At 42.7% G+C, this 15,605-nt stretch overlaps 1 protein-coding gene and 1 long non-coding RNA gene across 4 annotated transcripts in view; one reads left to right on the forward strand and one right to left on the reverse strand.

Moving 5' to 3' along the window:
• The window catches only part of DCLK1 (doublecortin like kinase 1), a 551,424-nt gene that overhangs the window by 95,945 nt on the left and 439,874 nt on the right, over window positions 1-15,605 (reverse strand). The window lies entirely within an intron of this gene.
• The window catches only part of LOC143983958 (uncharacterized), a 141,534-nt gene that overhangs the window by 75,187 nt on the left and 50,742 nt on the right, over window positions 1-15,605 (forward strand). The gene's annotated exons all lie outside the window — the stretch shown is intronic.

The following is a 15,605-nucleotide window of genomic DNA, read 5'->3' on the forward strand; positions in this document are numbered from 1 at the left end:
TTCTCATGTTCAGTTTTATGCACTTTTTCTTTTCCAGACAAGATATATAATGAATATTTTCTTTTCTGCATTAAGTACAGTATGTGTGCAACAGTAGGTGGGGCAGCAAACCTCAAAATAGTGTAATTAAAAAAAATAAAAGTTTATCTTCAGCCAGATGGATCCTGTTGTACTGAGGACAATCATTGCTTACATATTTTTGTCCAGCACTGACATGATTATTTTTTATCAGAGTACATAAAGCCCTTTCAACCAAAGTTCACAATTTTAAAGTTTCAACCACACACAGGCCATTACGGAATATACAAACATATCTATCAGCATGTTTTAAAAATCTGGGTGGAAGTTGGAGCATCTGAAGGACACCAATACAGACATGGAAATAGCATGCAGATGGTGTCTCATGCTGGATTGAAATTAAGGTCCCAGAGCATCAAGGTAAAAACGCTAACCAATCAGATATGAACATAAGTTGCCCCCACACATCATTCCAGCACAGGTTCTTATTGTAAAGCTATTTAAAGTAAAGCTCTCATAAAGCAAACAAGGGAGCTGCCATTACTTATTAAATACCTTCTGTGTGCAGTGCCCCCTAACCCCCACCTCCCTCCAATCCAGCGATGTTCACGATAGCCTCGGCTGTACCGGGACTCTCCCTCTTTGGTTGAGACAGCACTGAACATATCACACATCATTCCAACACTAGGTGAAACTTCACTCATAAACAAGGGGTTACCAAAATCCCCTGAAAGCACAGCAATATTATCAAAACAACCTCAGATGGCAGGACTCCTCTTCAACCAATTGGAGGTAAGATTTAGCAGACAGATTTATCATAACCTAAATATGTGTACAGATAGGCTGATAGAGCCAATTGGGGACTCTTTAGGGAATGCAATAGAGAGAAGGTTAAAACTGATATAAAAATAAAACTCTGGTGGGCTAAATCATTCATTGACTACCTCACAGCATGTTTATGCTTGAGTAACAACTGGACCAGGGAAGCAGGTATCCCTTCTGGGCCAATCAGTTGGGGTCAGGATGAATCCTACCCTAGAGTTACACATACACAAGGGGGGGGGATGATGCTCATGACACCATATGGTCACAAGCTCATCCCTAGTCTTGAGTGGTGGTGAGCTTAAGTTCAGCCAAAGCACGTGGTTATATTAGGTCATTGTTGTCATAAGCATCCCCAAGCCTTTGTGTACATGTAGTTGTGGTACAGGGAATTGCCTGCCCACAGTTCATTGAACTTCTATTGACAGCAGACTTCTGTCTTCGACTGAACATGGGTTGGACCGAACCCAAAGCCAAACCTAAGCTCATCCCTAGTCTTAAGTGAGTAATGATAAACTTGGGTTCGGCTGAACCTGAAAGTCAGCTGTCTTTCCTGGGCCAATGAGCTGCAGACAGGGGATTCCCTACCACAGTCAATGTCATTGACCAAGCAAGCATCCCCGCCCCTTTGTGTACACGCAGCTGTGGTGTGAAAATTCCTTACCTGCAGCTCATTGACCCAGCCCTGATAGCTGACTTCTGTGTTTAGCCGAACATGGGTTTTGACTGGACCCAGAGAAGAACCCAAGCTCATCTGTAGTTTTGGGATAACTCCACCTTACTTTCTGGCTCTGCTGCAGCTACCACAAACATTTCCTAGGTGAAGATCCCCTTTATTTTTTAGTCCTAAAGTAATGTAAGAGGCTGGTGGATGCCTTAAATTCTCATCATCAAAATGTTGGAACTGAAAAATATGATTGTGAGTTAGGGACCTTAGATCATAAGCTCCTTGAGGGTAGGGACTGATGTGAATGTACAATGTATATGTAAAGCGCTGCATAAATTGACGGCGCTATATAAGTACCTGAAATAAATAAATAAAATACATTTTGATACATGTACATACATTAAGTATATCCCACCTAATAGAAACAAAGAGGACACATGGACTATTCAGCCTCTGGGGATTTTATACAGAGAATGTACATTTTAAGTGCATACAACTATGGTACATGTATATAATTAAACAATGTGCACAGAGACGGAATGTTCCACTCTCTCGCTTTTTATAAGAAAACATTCTAGAACCATCAGAGATAATCTACTGATAATTATTGAACCATAAATCAAAGCATTTTTGCTTTAAAGGCAGCAAAGACTTTCCAGCTCATCCAGATAAAAAGCTAGAGGAATCGCCAAACCAGAGAATTCACGCTTGGTTTGACTTCCTGCTGGACAGACCTGCAACACTTCTCAGTAGTCATTCCCAATTAATTGGGATACTTTTTGCATTATATCACGAGAACATAATAATTTAATCAGGAGAACAATTCTGCAGCCTTATTCCAGCTCTGGTGCTGTAAGAGTTTCAAGTATAATAGCTGCCTCATTATGTCTGCTATTTATGACAATTTAGCCCAGAGAAACATATGTTAAACACATTGCAAGCTAGCGAAAAGAAAAACAACACAGTTCTGCCTAGTCCTGCCAGCTACCTGACAATCAGCAAAATATGTCATCATTTGCTTTGGAAGGAACAATAGAGAATGCCAGGTTACCATTTTTGCCTCCTCCTGGCAGGAAAACACTGACAATGGAAACAATTATAAAGTGCTAACCTCCATTTGCCCCCAGGAAAATATCTTTACTCTAGGTTTATGAAATGGTGAAGATGAACTAAAAAAAAATCTTCATTCTTTATTTCATGCTCATGATATTAAATGGAATGAATTGTGCAATATCAGTAAGTAAATAAACTTATTACTGCAGTAAATGTTATTTGAAGCTTATTTTCACAATCAAGGATTGCAATACAATACATTACATCAGATGGCATTTTTACACGGTAGGTCGTTAAGAAGACATTCAGCTCAACACATACAATATGAGAGTAGCGAGCTATTCAAGGCAATCCATAGTCTGAATGACAGATGAGCAGTGTCAACCATCGTAGTTGCATGTACAATAGTGTGCCATTTGTATATTTAGAAGACATGTCTGAAACAGTGTGGGACCATACACCATCCATGCTTTAGTTTTTTTTTTTCATTTTAAAAACAGAAAAGAAGGCAGGTATAGCAGCAAGAACAGAAGTAGAGAAGTATAGGAGAGAGTACAGACTGGGGGAAAAGGGAAGGAGGAATGGAAATAAGTGGAAATGAAAAGAGAAGATAGGAGGAAGAAAGTTCACTGGGTCAGAGGGGAGGGAGCAAGAATGGTGGAGGCCCTTATGAGCGGTCAAGAGTGAAGGAAAAATAACCCTTTGTAAGAATGATTTTCTATTTTTTCTTGTGAATTTTATATTGTAAAACTATGCTTGTCTACATGTTTCCTCCTGGTATTTGAGGGAGACAGTCAGGTCTTCCATAGGTTTGATCTCATTCATTTTTTAGAGAACCATAAGCTGAAGGATGCCTCCAAAGGTTGAGTATGCATACTCTTGCTGCATTTAAATAGGGACTTTTGTACCTGTGTCTGGAAAGAGTATAGAGATTGAGAAGGTAGGCGGTCTGCTCATTTCCAGGCTCCACGTCAGTTTTAGGGTGAAGTAAAGTGTTGTTTTTTTTTTATGTAACTTAAAATATTCATATGCTTGCTCTTCCATGTTTTTATTGTATTAAAGTCCAGTTTCAGTTTTTTTTAATCAATTGCCTATCACTTCAGAAAATAAAAACATCAGCTCTAGATTAAATACTCACCTTTGTCTCACAGACTCACTGCTCTGCGATCTGGTTTTGGTCCTCTTCTGGGATGAATGGTGCCTAGTATCATTCAACCCACTTCCTGCGAGCCCAAGGCATCAATGAAATTTTAGATCGAGTGGAGAGGGATTAGAACCCTTGTCAGTTTTAATTGCTGCCTGTGCCCCCTGTTAGCCCTTGTACACAAGGTCGGACATTCTGACAACCAAATCCGTTGGATTTTGTCGGAAAATCTGATCGTTCAGAACGTGATGACGTTATTACGACGGGACTACATTCAGGCTAGTAGCCAATAGATTTGGTCTAGGAATTTGATCTGAGCATGCGTGGCACTTTGTCCGATCGGAATTCTCTACAAACGATTGGACAAAGTCCTATCGGATCATGTTGTCGGAAAATGTTATAGCCCTGCTCTAAAACTTTGTTGGTCAGATATTCCGACGGAAACAGTCCGATGGAGCCCACACATGGTCGGATTATCCAACAACACGGTCCGATCTGACGCCGCTAGTGGGGCGCATTTAACCACCTGCTAGCGGCCGAAGAAGGGTTAAAACGAACCGCAAAGTGTTGCTACAGTGGTTCAGCAGTGTTGCCCATTCATTTCAATGAGCAAGGGCAGTTTAGCAGCAGTGTATACACCGCTCCTCTACCGCTCCAAAGATGCTGCTTGCATGAGTTTTTTTTAATGTCCTGCCATCGCATCGCCTCAGTGTGAAAGCAGTGTGAAAGCACTCGGGGAGCAGTTTTTCATGTGCTTTATAGACGCTATTTTTAGCCCAAAAGCGCTTGAAAAATGCCTCAGTGTGACAGGGGTCTAAAGGGGATTCCCCCTCTCTATTGGTCCTGTTTACCATTATCATTAAAAGTGAAAGTCAAAGAAAATCCTAAATGTTGGGTTGTCCCCAGAAAATTAAGAGGGGAAATCTTCCAATGGGGGCACCAGTTTTCTTAATTTGCAGGTATTTCTTCACACTTCCTGTTTGCCTATGGAACAGGAAGTGAAGGGAAATCTCCACAATGAGACACAAATGGTGAAAAAAATCAGCCATGGACTATAACCCTCCCTTGCTCTATCCAAAATGAAAAAAAATTTTTTTGTCTATAGTTCTAATAAAAATAAAAAAAAACCCTTCTCTCCTCCATCCAAGCTTCATAATATAATGATGATGATTTACTTTAAGGTTATGTCACATTAATTATCCACTTACTGGTGAGGGCATGCTATCAAATACTTCCATGTGTCGCTAAATCGATGGATGAGAGAGCCTTTGCTCCCTCGCCAATGAAAACACTACAGCATGTGAATTGCCAGCAAAAGAGTGAATTTTCATTTATCTGGCCAGCAAGAAGTGAACACATGGAAATAGGTGAGGATTTCTATACCCTGTGTGACAGAGCGAGGCTCTGTCCCTATGAAATTAGAGGTAAAGGAGACACAGAGTTTGCATATCTGCGGACTGCAGGACTACAGAGTGTAGAGTTTAAATGGAGAAAACTGCTCTGTCAGTTTTCTCCAGGTTTTGCTAGCTCCAGATGGGATTCTGTAGTTTGGAGATCCCTGAGAGTTATGGGTGGGACGGGATCTCCAACCCTGTGTCCGGGTCTTGAGGCTAGCGAGCAGGGTGTGTGCCCAGCTGCACACAGCCCATATAACGAGGGGATTTGTGTAGGATGGGGGTGTGTGAGCAGCTTGCTGCTTGAAGCTGTGCATGTCCAAAGCTGTGTGAAGGACTTGAAGCTGTGTGCGTCCAAGGAGCCGTGTGCTGTGTGTCGAAGGGTTGGAAGCTGTGTGCGTCCAAGCAGTTTGTTGGACGGGGCAAGTACCTATAGCAGCAGTACTGCTGAAGAGTAGCCAGGTGGGCTAGCATTTTCGTTCTGATTTTGCTGTATTTAATTTAAGCTTGGACCCCTGCGTGGGATTACTGGATGGACTAATATTTTGTTTTCTTCTAATAAACGTGGGCTACCAGGCCCTTAACCATACACGCCTGACTGATGTGGACTAAAAAAATGCATCTACCAATTGAGCTAATCACCTCAATGTCACAAGTGGTGCTCGAATGCGGGCATGTAGAAGGTGGAATCCGGGTCCTTGCTCCATGGTGAGTCGCATCAGGAACTACTGCTAGCTGTGTGTGGCAGCCAGGCGAACAGCATTGCGTATACGTTTATTTGATGGACTGTGTTGCATGCGGGTTGTGTACCTGTGAAGGAAGAATCAAACATCAGATTTTTTTTTTCTTTCTCTGCTGAGAACTGTTACAAGCTGCTGTGTGCATGTGATTGCAAGGATGGGAGGTTGATGAATTCTGGAGCTCATCTGCTAATGATTGTGATCAGCTGTGTCCTCAGAAGTGGTATCCAATGGCAACGAGTGAGAGCCAGTCATGGAGGAGATGCCAAGAAGTGAGCTCAGCATGGCCTGAGAAGATGTCTCCACCTTGTAGGACCAGTAAAAAGGGGCCAGTGACATGTGAGACAGCGAATGAATGGTTCAAGCGGAATCGCAAAGAGTCGGGTGCACTGCAAGGGGCTGAGATCTTGGCCTCTGACTATGTGCAACCCATGCTGCCTACAGAGGAGGTGGGAGACTTCCTTGTAAGATTTGAAAAAGTTGCTGTAAAGAGAAAATGGCCTAGGAACCGGTGGCCAAAACTGCTGCAAACCTTATTGCGGATAGAGTTCCGGTCGGTTTACCATTTGATGGATGGGGACCAGGATGACTACCGCAAGTTTAAAGAGGAAATCCTTCTTAGAGGAGAGTTCCATCGTATCATGGGCCGCCAGCAATGCTCCAGGATGGGAGAAGTGTCGCCGGAAGACCTAGGATTTAGAAATCCAGAGAAACGTAAAGTTTTCTGTCATGGCCGCTTAGGCAAAGGGGTCAGTCCCGAAAGGAGAGTACATCAGCCTGAATCCTGCATGAGTTATAGCCAACCAGCTTTGGAGCGCAAGTCTGCAGTTACCCCTATCAACAAGGATCTTGTGTTACCTACAGGGGGCGTCAGTGGGTTCAGAAAGGCTGCAGTTTTGCTCCATGGCCACATGGGGGAGTCAGCCTATAGAGACACCACACCAGTGAGACAACGCACTCAAGTGAAGGCTATGACATCAGCTGCAGGAACTGGTAAGACTGTTTCAGTTTATGATGCTGAACCCAGTGAAGTGGGAGTATGTCCAGTGGGGAGATCCGCAGTACAAATGGACATAGACTTTCTGCATTGTGCTACCCAGAGCAGTGGGGAGGCGCAGCGTAAAGCCCAACTAGACGCAGGGCTAAAGACTGAAAAGGACATGGGGACTCTGCATATGCCTGCTATGATCCAGCAGATGGCTGGGAAAATTGAGCTAGGGGTGACCAAAACAGTGCTGGTACCATGTTCCCTAGTGACAGCTGCTGCAGGGTTGCCCAGGGAAACTTCCAAGGAGCTTGCAGTGTTGGAGCAGAGAGTTTCCCAGGTCAGCTATGGAGCTGCCCAAATAGGCAAAAGTGCCCCTTTACAGAGAGCGGGTGCTGTGAAGAGTTGCTCAGAGGTTATGGTGACTCATAGACAACCCACAAAAGCAGTAGCTATGTCAACACATAATGAGAATATTGATGGTCATGCTGACAATAGTGTTAGCCAATGTGATGTGATTGGTGATTATAATGCTGAAAAATGGGTTTCCTGTAATGTTACGACTGAGCCACACACTGAGAGAGTGTGGGCGCAGCCCCACAACCCTACGTGTAGCCCAGTAGGCAAGGGGTTAATTCAGCCTGCAAAAGTTGAGGGTACAAAGCTGAATGTGTCTGTAGTGCCACCAGAAAAAGGTGTTCAAAATGGTGTGCTGCACCAAGCTTTAGGTGAAGCATCACCCCAATGCAACGTTGATAAAAGTGTGGTGTTACAAAATGATGTATATAGAAGTGAGGAATGTGCAGTTAAAGCTAATGAATCCCAAGTTTCTGTGCGGCTTTCTACAGCAGGTGATGCAACGCTGTGGAACACCCATGGTGGAACCACAATGGACTGGGACAGCTGGGCCAAACAATTGCTAGCCATGCTGGGTAAGGCTAGCTTAAGTAACAAGGGTGTGGACACAACTGCTATGCCAGACAGGGGGATCGCAGAGCCGCCGGTGGTTGAGGGCGTCTTGGTCCCTGCAAAGGTTGCTGCCCTCCCCTCTGAAGAAACAGTTCAGGGCACTGGCATCGCAGATGTGTTGTCCACAGCCCCACAGCTAAATGATATTGAGTATCAAAGTGATAGTGTGACTTGTAATGACCTGCAGAGGCTCACCAACACTGGTGCAGAAGGGATAAGTGTGAGACATGTGTCTGACAGCTCTCCAGGGGAACAACAAGCCGTGATGATGAGTACCTCCAAGGAGGATGAGGTCTCTTCAAATGTCTCACCCTCTCAACCTGCAGTCGCTGAGCCCCTCCATGTCTTGGACAGGGTAAAAGACCCTAGAAAGTTCTGGTGTTTAGACATGGGATGTTTAGAGATGACCGAAACCTTACTGGAAATGCTAGAGTTGGTAAAAATGAACTTGCTGTATACTTGGGTATCTCCACCGCAGTTGGACCAGGTGGTGCTGCGTAGCACCAATGGGTGGAGCCAGGTGGTACAGGCAGTGCTGGGAAACCATGACCAACAGTGGAATTGGTGGGACCAATGGTTAACCATTTGGCACAGGATCTCCAGATTCTCTGTGAGCGTACTTCTAGTTATTGATTGGTATGGAAGGCACGCGAGAGAACTGCTTGAGATATCAGAGGTCTCTCCGTCTGGGGCGGTGACTAGAAAAATCTCTGCTGGTGTGGTCCGAGGTGCGGCGGAGCAGTGGTCAGTAGAGGGCGCAGATACTGCCTTACCCGCTAGGCCTCATGAGAAGGAAGGGCCCAGAATGGACTCAGCAGTAGCAGAGATGCTTTCTGTCACTGGCCCAGGGGTACAAGTTAAGGTGCCCGGAGACACTATGGGAGAAAGTGTTAATGTTGGTTGCCGTAACAATGTAATGTGTACACCTAAAAAAAATGGTTTATGCTTGGGTCAGGGTAGTTTGTTAGAACAGGTACCCATGGAGTGTTTGACAACGGGTGAGGTGGAGCTGTGCTATGGTCCCGTCGGACGTAGTCCCTCCTCAGGTCTTCTTCTAACAAACACTGAATTGGAAAGCACTGATGATATGGAAAGCTGTGATCTGTTAAGAGTTCGTTCTGTAAACAATGATTTGGTTGCAGTGGGTACCAAGAAAAACTGTTTTGAACCTGAAATACCGATGGTGAAGGGTAAAATGGGTATTTGTAAGTTGAAAGGAGGGCTCAAGGAAGGCAGAGTTCCCCCAAGAAAAGTGAATAAGCCCAGGGACCCCAAAAGAAGAGGAAGGCTGAGTATAGGACAATATAGGAACCTGTTAAGATCCAGGGGGGAATGTTCCTGGAAGCGCACCCGGAAAAAGGGTTGGGCCTACGTGGCTGACAGCCAGCACAGAGGTGTCCCAACCATCATGATGGGTGCTGGTGTTCCTCCCTCCAGATCGAAACAAAGGGGGGGGATATGTGACAGAGCGAGGCTCTGTCCCTATGAAATTAGAGGTAAAGGAGACACAGAGTTTGCATATCTGCGGACTGCAGGACTACAGAGTGTAGAGTTTAAATGGAGAAAACTGCTCTGTCAGTTTTCTCCAGGTTTTGCTAGCTCCAGATGGGATTCTGTAGTTTGGAGATCCCTGAGAGTTATGGGTGGGACGGGATCTCCAACCCTGTGTCCGGGTCTTGAGGCTAGCGAGCAGGGTGTGTGCCCAGCTGCACACAGCCCATATAACGAGGGGATTTGTGTAGGATGGGGGTGTGTGAGCAGCTTGCTGCTTGAAGCTGTGCATGTCCAAAGCTGTGTGAAGGACTTGAAGCTGTGTGCGTCCAAGGAGCCGTTTGCTGTGTGTCGAAGGGTTGGAAGCTGTGTGCGTCCAAGCAGTTTGTTGGACGGGGCAAGTACCTATAGCAGCAGTACTGCTGAAGAGTAGCCAGGTGGGCTAGCATTTTCGTTCTGATTTTGCTGTATTTAATTTAAGCTTGGACCCCTGCGTGGGATTACTGGATGGACTAATATTTTGTTTTCTTCTAATAAACGTGGGCTACCAGGCCCTTAACCATACACGCCTGACTGATGTGGACTAAAAAAATGCATCTACCAATTGAGCTAATCACCTCAATGTCACACCTGTTTAGCCCCGTATAGCAATCCTGTCGTTCCTGTCCTGCCAGTCTGACATGGACCTTGCAATAAATATGTATGTTCTGTGAATTAGGCATAAAATTAAGTGCAATAAAAAATAAATGCATATTTTATAAGAATGCTCCACGTACATCCCTCAATGTATGCACTGCATATGTGTTATTTGGAGGTAACTTAGGGTAAGGGATCAGACTTGGCTAGCAGTCATTAGCAATTTTCTCTGAAGAATGATGTCATGTTATTTTTCCTGAAAAAGTCAAATGAATTTCATAATGAAACATGTACAACATATGCATATATGATTAGGTATTTTATATATACTTATAATAATACGTTGAACTTTCCTTTTACATTAAAGCAGACCTTCAATCATGAAATTAACCTTCCTCCCACTCCCTCTTTCCTCCTTGCGCATACTTTTTTCATCTTGGGAAATGTAACATTTTTTTTACGTCTTAATAGTACCACTTTCTGATTCCTTGCCTAGATGTGGGGATAATGTATGTTGGCCACCCGGTGCCTCCTGGGATGTCATGTCCCTTATCCCAGGAGGCAGTGATTCAATGTAGGGTATCATGCACATGTGCAGACATGCTGCAGGTCTCTGTCTGGTATATAGGGCATGACAGTGGCTCGTGTGTCTATGCATGAGTGAGATCATTGCACAGGCAGGCTGTAGGTCTCTGCAAGGTATTTGGAACCTGGCAAAGACCCAGGGTGTATTTGTCCATGCAAGAGATCTCTCTCAACAGGAGTTTCAAGGTAGCGGCACTGGGCAGTGCAATGAAAATTTTAGCTGTAAGGAAGGCAATGTTGGCCTCAATGGATTAAAAAGCTATGATTTTTTTTTTTTACTATCAAACAAGGACAAGTATTAGAAAGTTGACATATGGGGAACCTAGCTAATGTGAAGTTCCTCTTTATGTATGAAAATGTTCACTCCCCTGGGGGTACTACTATTTTTCCATACTGAGGGCTTCATTTTATAGCTCCCATAACCATAAATCTATGTGGCTTATCCATTTAGGACTCATAGTTACATAGTTTGTCAGGTTGAAAAAAGACACAAGTTCATCCAGTTCAACCACAAAAAAATAAATAATAATAATAATATCATACAATCCCATATACCCAATTCTATACCCACAGTTGATCCAGAGGAAGGCAAACAACCCCAGCAGAGCATGATCCAATTTGCTAAAGCAGGGGAAAATAAATCCTTCCTGATCCCCCGAGAGGCAATCAGATTTTCCCCAAATCAACCTTACCTATAAATGTTATTACCCAGTTATATTATTTACACTTAAGAAATAATCCAGGCTTTTCTTAAAGCAATCTACTGAACTGGTCAGAACCCCCTCTGCAGGGAGTCTATTCCACATTTTCACAGCTCTTACTTTGAAGAAACCTTTCCGTAAAATAGATACTCCTATATAATAAATGTGTAATTACATGTAATAAAATATCGGTTCCTTATTGTTTGTTAAATATGAATAAGGTGACTCAATACAGTCTCTGATATTACGAACATGCTAGTGCAAAGACTTAAGACCCAAACAGATGAGAGGTCATTCTAGAAAAACGCTATCCATATCAATGCCAGGAGTCAACATTGACTTGATGGCACTTAATGATTAAAAATAATTGTTCCTACTATCTAAGTATATAAAATAAGGCTGCCACCCCAAAATATTGTAGCCCTAGATGTAGGCATGTGATGCCTCAAATCATGGTCTGCCCATAGCAAACAATTACATTAAAACTGTTTACTGTTCCCAATTGGTAAATAAAATGTAACACCTGATTGGTAAACTGAAACTACAATTCTACTTTCTAGGGCTTGGTAAAACGTTAACGGTAAAGTTTCTCCTAAAATAGGGAACTGTATAACTGTTTCTGAACAGGGTGAGAAATGTTTGGAATTATTTGTGTTCACAGCTCATATTCTTGTTCTGATAGTTTGGAGAGCAAATTGGTTCACTAGTCACTGATGCAATCCTTGGCATGCACGCAAGTTTTTAATGAACACATACAACTGGATCTCATCATCTGCACTAGACTTGCTTGTAGTTAGAGCCACACTTGTCTTTGTCACTGCCAGCGAAGGATGTCTGAGCGGATGACACTTAAGAAATGGATTTTACAATTTTTTTTTTTTAAAAACCACATCTAGTTAAACACATCTGTCTGAAAAATACATGTAGCCCTGGCTATAAAATTCTCTTTGAAAATCTTTAATGAAAACAGTGATATGTTAGTGAGGATGTTGTGTGCTGTCACAGCAGGATGACATGCTGCACATTGTTATAGAATTAAAATAAAATCCTAAATCCACAATCAACACAAAGCTTTCTAGACTGCTCTTATATCAAGGAAATTTGTTTTAAGAATTAGAAACAATAGTATTTTTATAAAGAGGGTAAAAACAATGTAAAAGCAGACCCTTGCATCAGATCCTTCCACATAATAGCAAAGAGGGTCCCTATATTCCGCACGCACCTTGTGTACATAATGGAGCTTTCGGAGTAATAATGTATCTCAATAGACAAGTTACTATACCAGTTTTCATATGTGATATGAGAAGTAGTGAGCAAAAGTAGAGATCTCTCCAAATAGCATCATTAATAACCCTATAGTAGGTTCCATTAAAAAGGGGAACTCACGAGTTTGTTTGAATATTGTTGAATATTGAATATCACTAATATTTTTCAGTGATACATACCATGCGACATTTCACCAATTTACCTGCTTAACTTAAATTCTTGTCTTTTTTTCTTCTTCCTAAATTAATTGTTAAGGATATGGCTTGGAAAAAAATAAATTCCAAAGGGGTAAACTCTAGGGTTCTGGAAAAGTTGGGCATTCACCAGCTGTTTTTGTTGACCCTCCATTTTGGAGTTTTTTTTTAGCCAGGACTCACCCTAGATGGTGAATTTAGGGTATCCCACCCCCTCCACATCCCAGCACTCCAGTGGGAGCTGGAGTGGTAGAGCAGAGAATGGTGACTGAACGTCACCACTCTGTGCTCAGAGTGGACCCAAGGACTGAGCGATTAGCAGTCTTTGATCACTCAGTTATCAGGGTAGAGCTGGTGGGGGACAGCTTCAGCTCTATACGGTGCTGCATCTACACAGGTAAGTATGAATGTTTTTTTTTAATCCCGCACTTCACTTTTAATATTGTTCAAAGCTGTGCTTAATCATTATTTTAAATAGTTTTGTATACACTTATTTTTTTTTGTATGGGTGAAAACTTTTAGCATTGATAGTTCCCATTCCCTACGGAATAAAACATTCACATAATTATGATGTAATTATCAGGTACCCTTACAGGATCACTCCATCTAAAGCTGATATTTATATCTTTGGTAAACAAACTATTTCCTGTACCTAATAGGGACCCTATTGGTGAAAAATCAATGTTTGGTATTTTGCAGTGTTTGTAGGTATGCATATATGCTATGACCATTATGAAGGTGTCCCTCTCTCCCTAATGGAATTTTTTTTTCGGCAATATTATTGTGCTTATGGTATTCTGGCAATATTTTAATTTATGGAATTCTGGAAAATGCAATAGGATATGTTGCAAAACAAAAGATGGTCATAAAAATCCAAGTAGACAAGAATAGGGTTAGGACTTTTCGGTAGGGACTTCTTGCTTCTGCTGTATAAAGGTTGGTATACATAGAATTGGCTAAATTGAGTTTTGTGCAAAGTGCTGTCTATTCTACAAAATCCAGCCATTAGAATGGCTTCTGTTGAACATCCCTGCAGGAAAACCTGAAGTCGGTCAGCGCTTATAGCCAATGGCTGCGCTGATCTGTATATTCTGGCTGGGGAGGGAGGCATCAATAGTGTGGTGAGGAGACCCCTGCATCCACATCGCTTGTGTGGATGCAGGGGTCTGTCGGCTTTTTCTTTATTCTCTTTGAATACCCTGGGCAGCACAGTGGTGTAGTGGTTAGCACTCTCTGGTTCACATCCCAACCACGACACTACCTGCCTGGAGTTTGCATGTTCTCCCTGTGCCTGCGTGGGTTTCCTCCAGGTACTCCAGTTTCCTCCCACTGGTAGGTTAATTGGCTTCTGTCCCAAATTTGCCCTAGTATATGAGTGGGGACCTTGGATTATGGGCTCCTTGAGGGTAGGGACCAATGTGAGTGTGCAATGTACAAGGATAGGGACAATTGTAGACAACTCACTCAGGTTGAACTGGATGGACTGGTGTCTTTATTCAACGTAACTATGTATGTATGTAACCCTGCTTTAGTTATATAAAATATCACTATTGGGTGGACTGAATCACCCCATGTAGATGGCATGGTCTGGTTTTGTAAAAATCAAAGGACTGAAAGGAATAAATAATATCATTTGCTGCTAAACAATTAAACCAAACAATACCCAAAAGTTATTTCTAGCAATGTATTCACAATAAACACCGTCAGTCTCGTTTTACTTTATACACTAATAAACAATGGAAATGAGAGCTAGATTCGTTTCGGTTGCTCATTATAGTGGGTTCTATGGTAATTGCACAACAGTAATGAAACAGAACTTGTACGTTTTGTGCACCATATGTAAGCTATTACTACGGAGATGGAGAATGGCTTGCAATGCCTTTGTAGACTGGGTTGCATATGGCGTGACACAAGGAACCTGTTGTTGGAGGCCTATTATACGGCTATAAAGAGAGCATGCTTTTAAACCAAAAATATATGCTGTAGCATGTGTAGCTTCAAAACGAGCCAATTAAAATGTGCTGCTTATTCTCTGCAAAACTCGACCAAGATCAACAATTAATGTTATATACACACAGATTTCCTGCTGAAACCACACAAGAAGACTGTCAAGCCTCATTACATTTTGGATAAAATTTGAATGATTTCTTCAGTTCCACCAATTGGTATTGTACATTTGATGCAAAAGAGTATAACCTGGTTCTAAAGGCAGATGCTTTTTTTTACCTTAATGCATTCTCTGCTGAATAGAAAAAAAAAAACCTTCTGCATGAAGCTTCCCCCATTCCCCAGCCTCTACCTTATATTTACCCAAGCCCAATCTCATTTCAAAGATGTGCATGAGAGCAGAGGGTCTCTCGGCTCTCCTCCTCCCCATTGGTTCAAGCACAGCAGCAGGATCCATTGGCTTCCTCTGCTGTCAATCATAGCCAGTGAGGTGGGGGGAAGGGGTGGGCCTGAGACCCATTCTGTGTGTCAATGGACACACAGATCGGGGCTCGGAAGTTAGCATACACCAGTGCCCCCATAGCAAGTGGCTTGCTATGGGGGTACTCAGCGGGGGAGAGGAACCAGAAATGCGGCGGGGGACCTCAAAAAAGGAGGATCGGGGCTGCTCTGTGCAAAACTATTGCACAAAGCAGTTAAGTATGACCTGTTTATTATTTTAATTTAAAAGAAATCCAACCGTTGATATCAATTAAATAAAAAGGGAAGGGAGGGGGAAGTGTCTCTTCAACCCTTGCCTTTAACTTTTATTTAGTAAATATTTTATTAATGATAAAAATATACACTTTTATGAATCTTACTGTGCTCCATGTGGTATTCATTTTGATTTTATTACAGTAGTGAACAACGCGCCTGCATTGCAGCGAAACACAATGCACGTGCCATCACATTAAAGAAGTGATGGCAAACACACATACTCTGTGTGATACTGCA

This window comes from Lithobates pipiens, unplaced genomic scaffold (assembly GCF_037356315.1).
Source record: "Lithobates pipiens isolate NorthernLeopardFrog02 unplaced genomic scaffold, aLitPip1_a1.2 Scaffold_16, whole genome shotgun sequence".
In the NCBI taxonomy this organism is placed as follows: domain Eukaryota; kingdom Metazoa; phylum Chordata; class Amphibia; order Anura; family Ranidae; genus Lithobates; species Lithobates pipiens.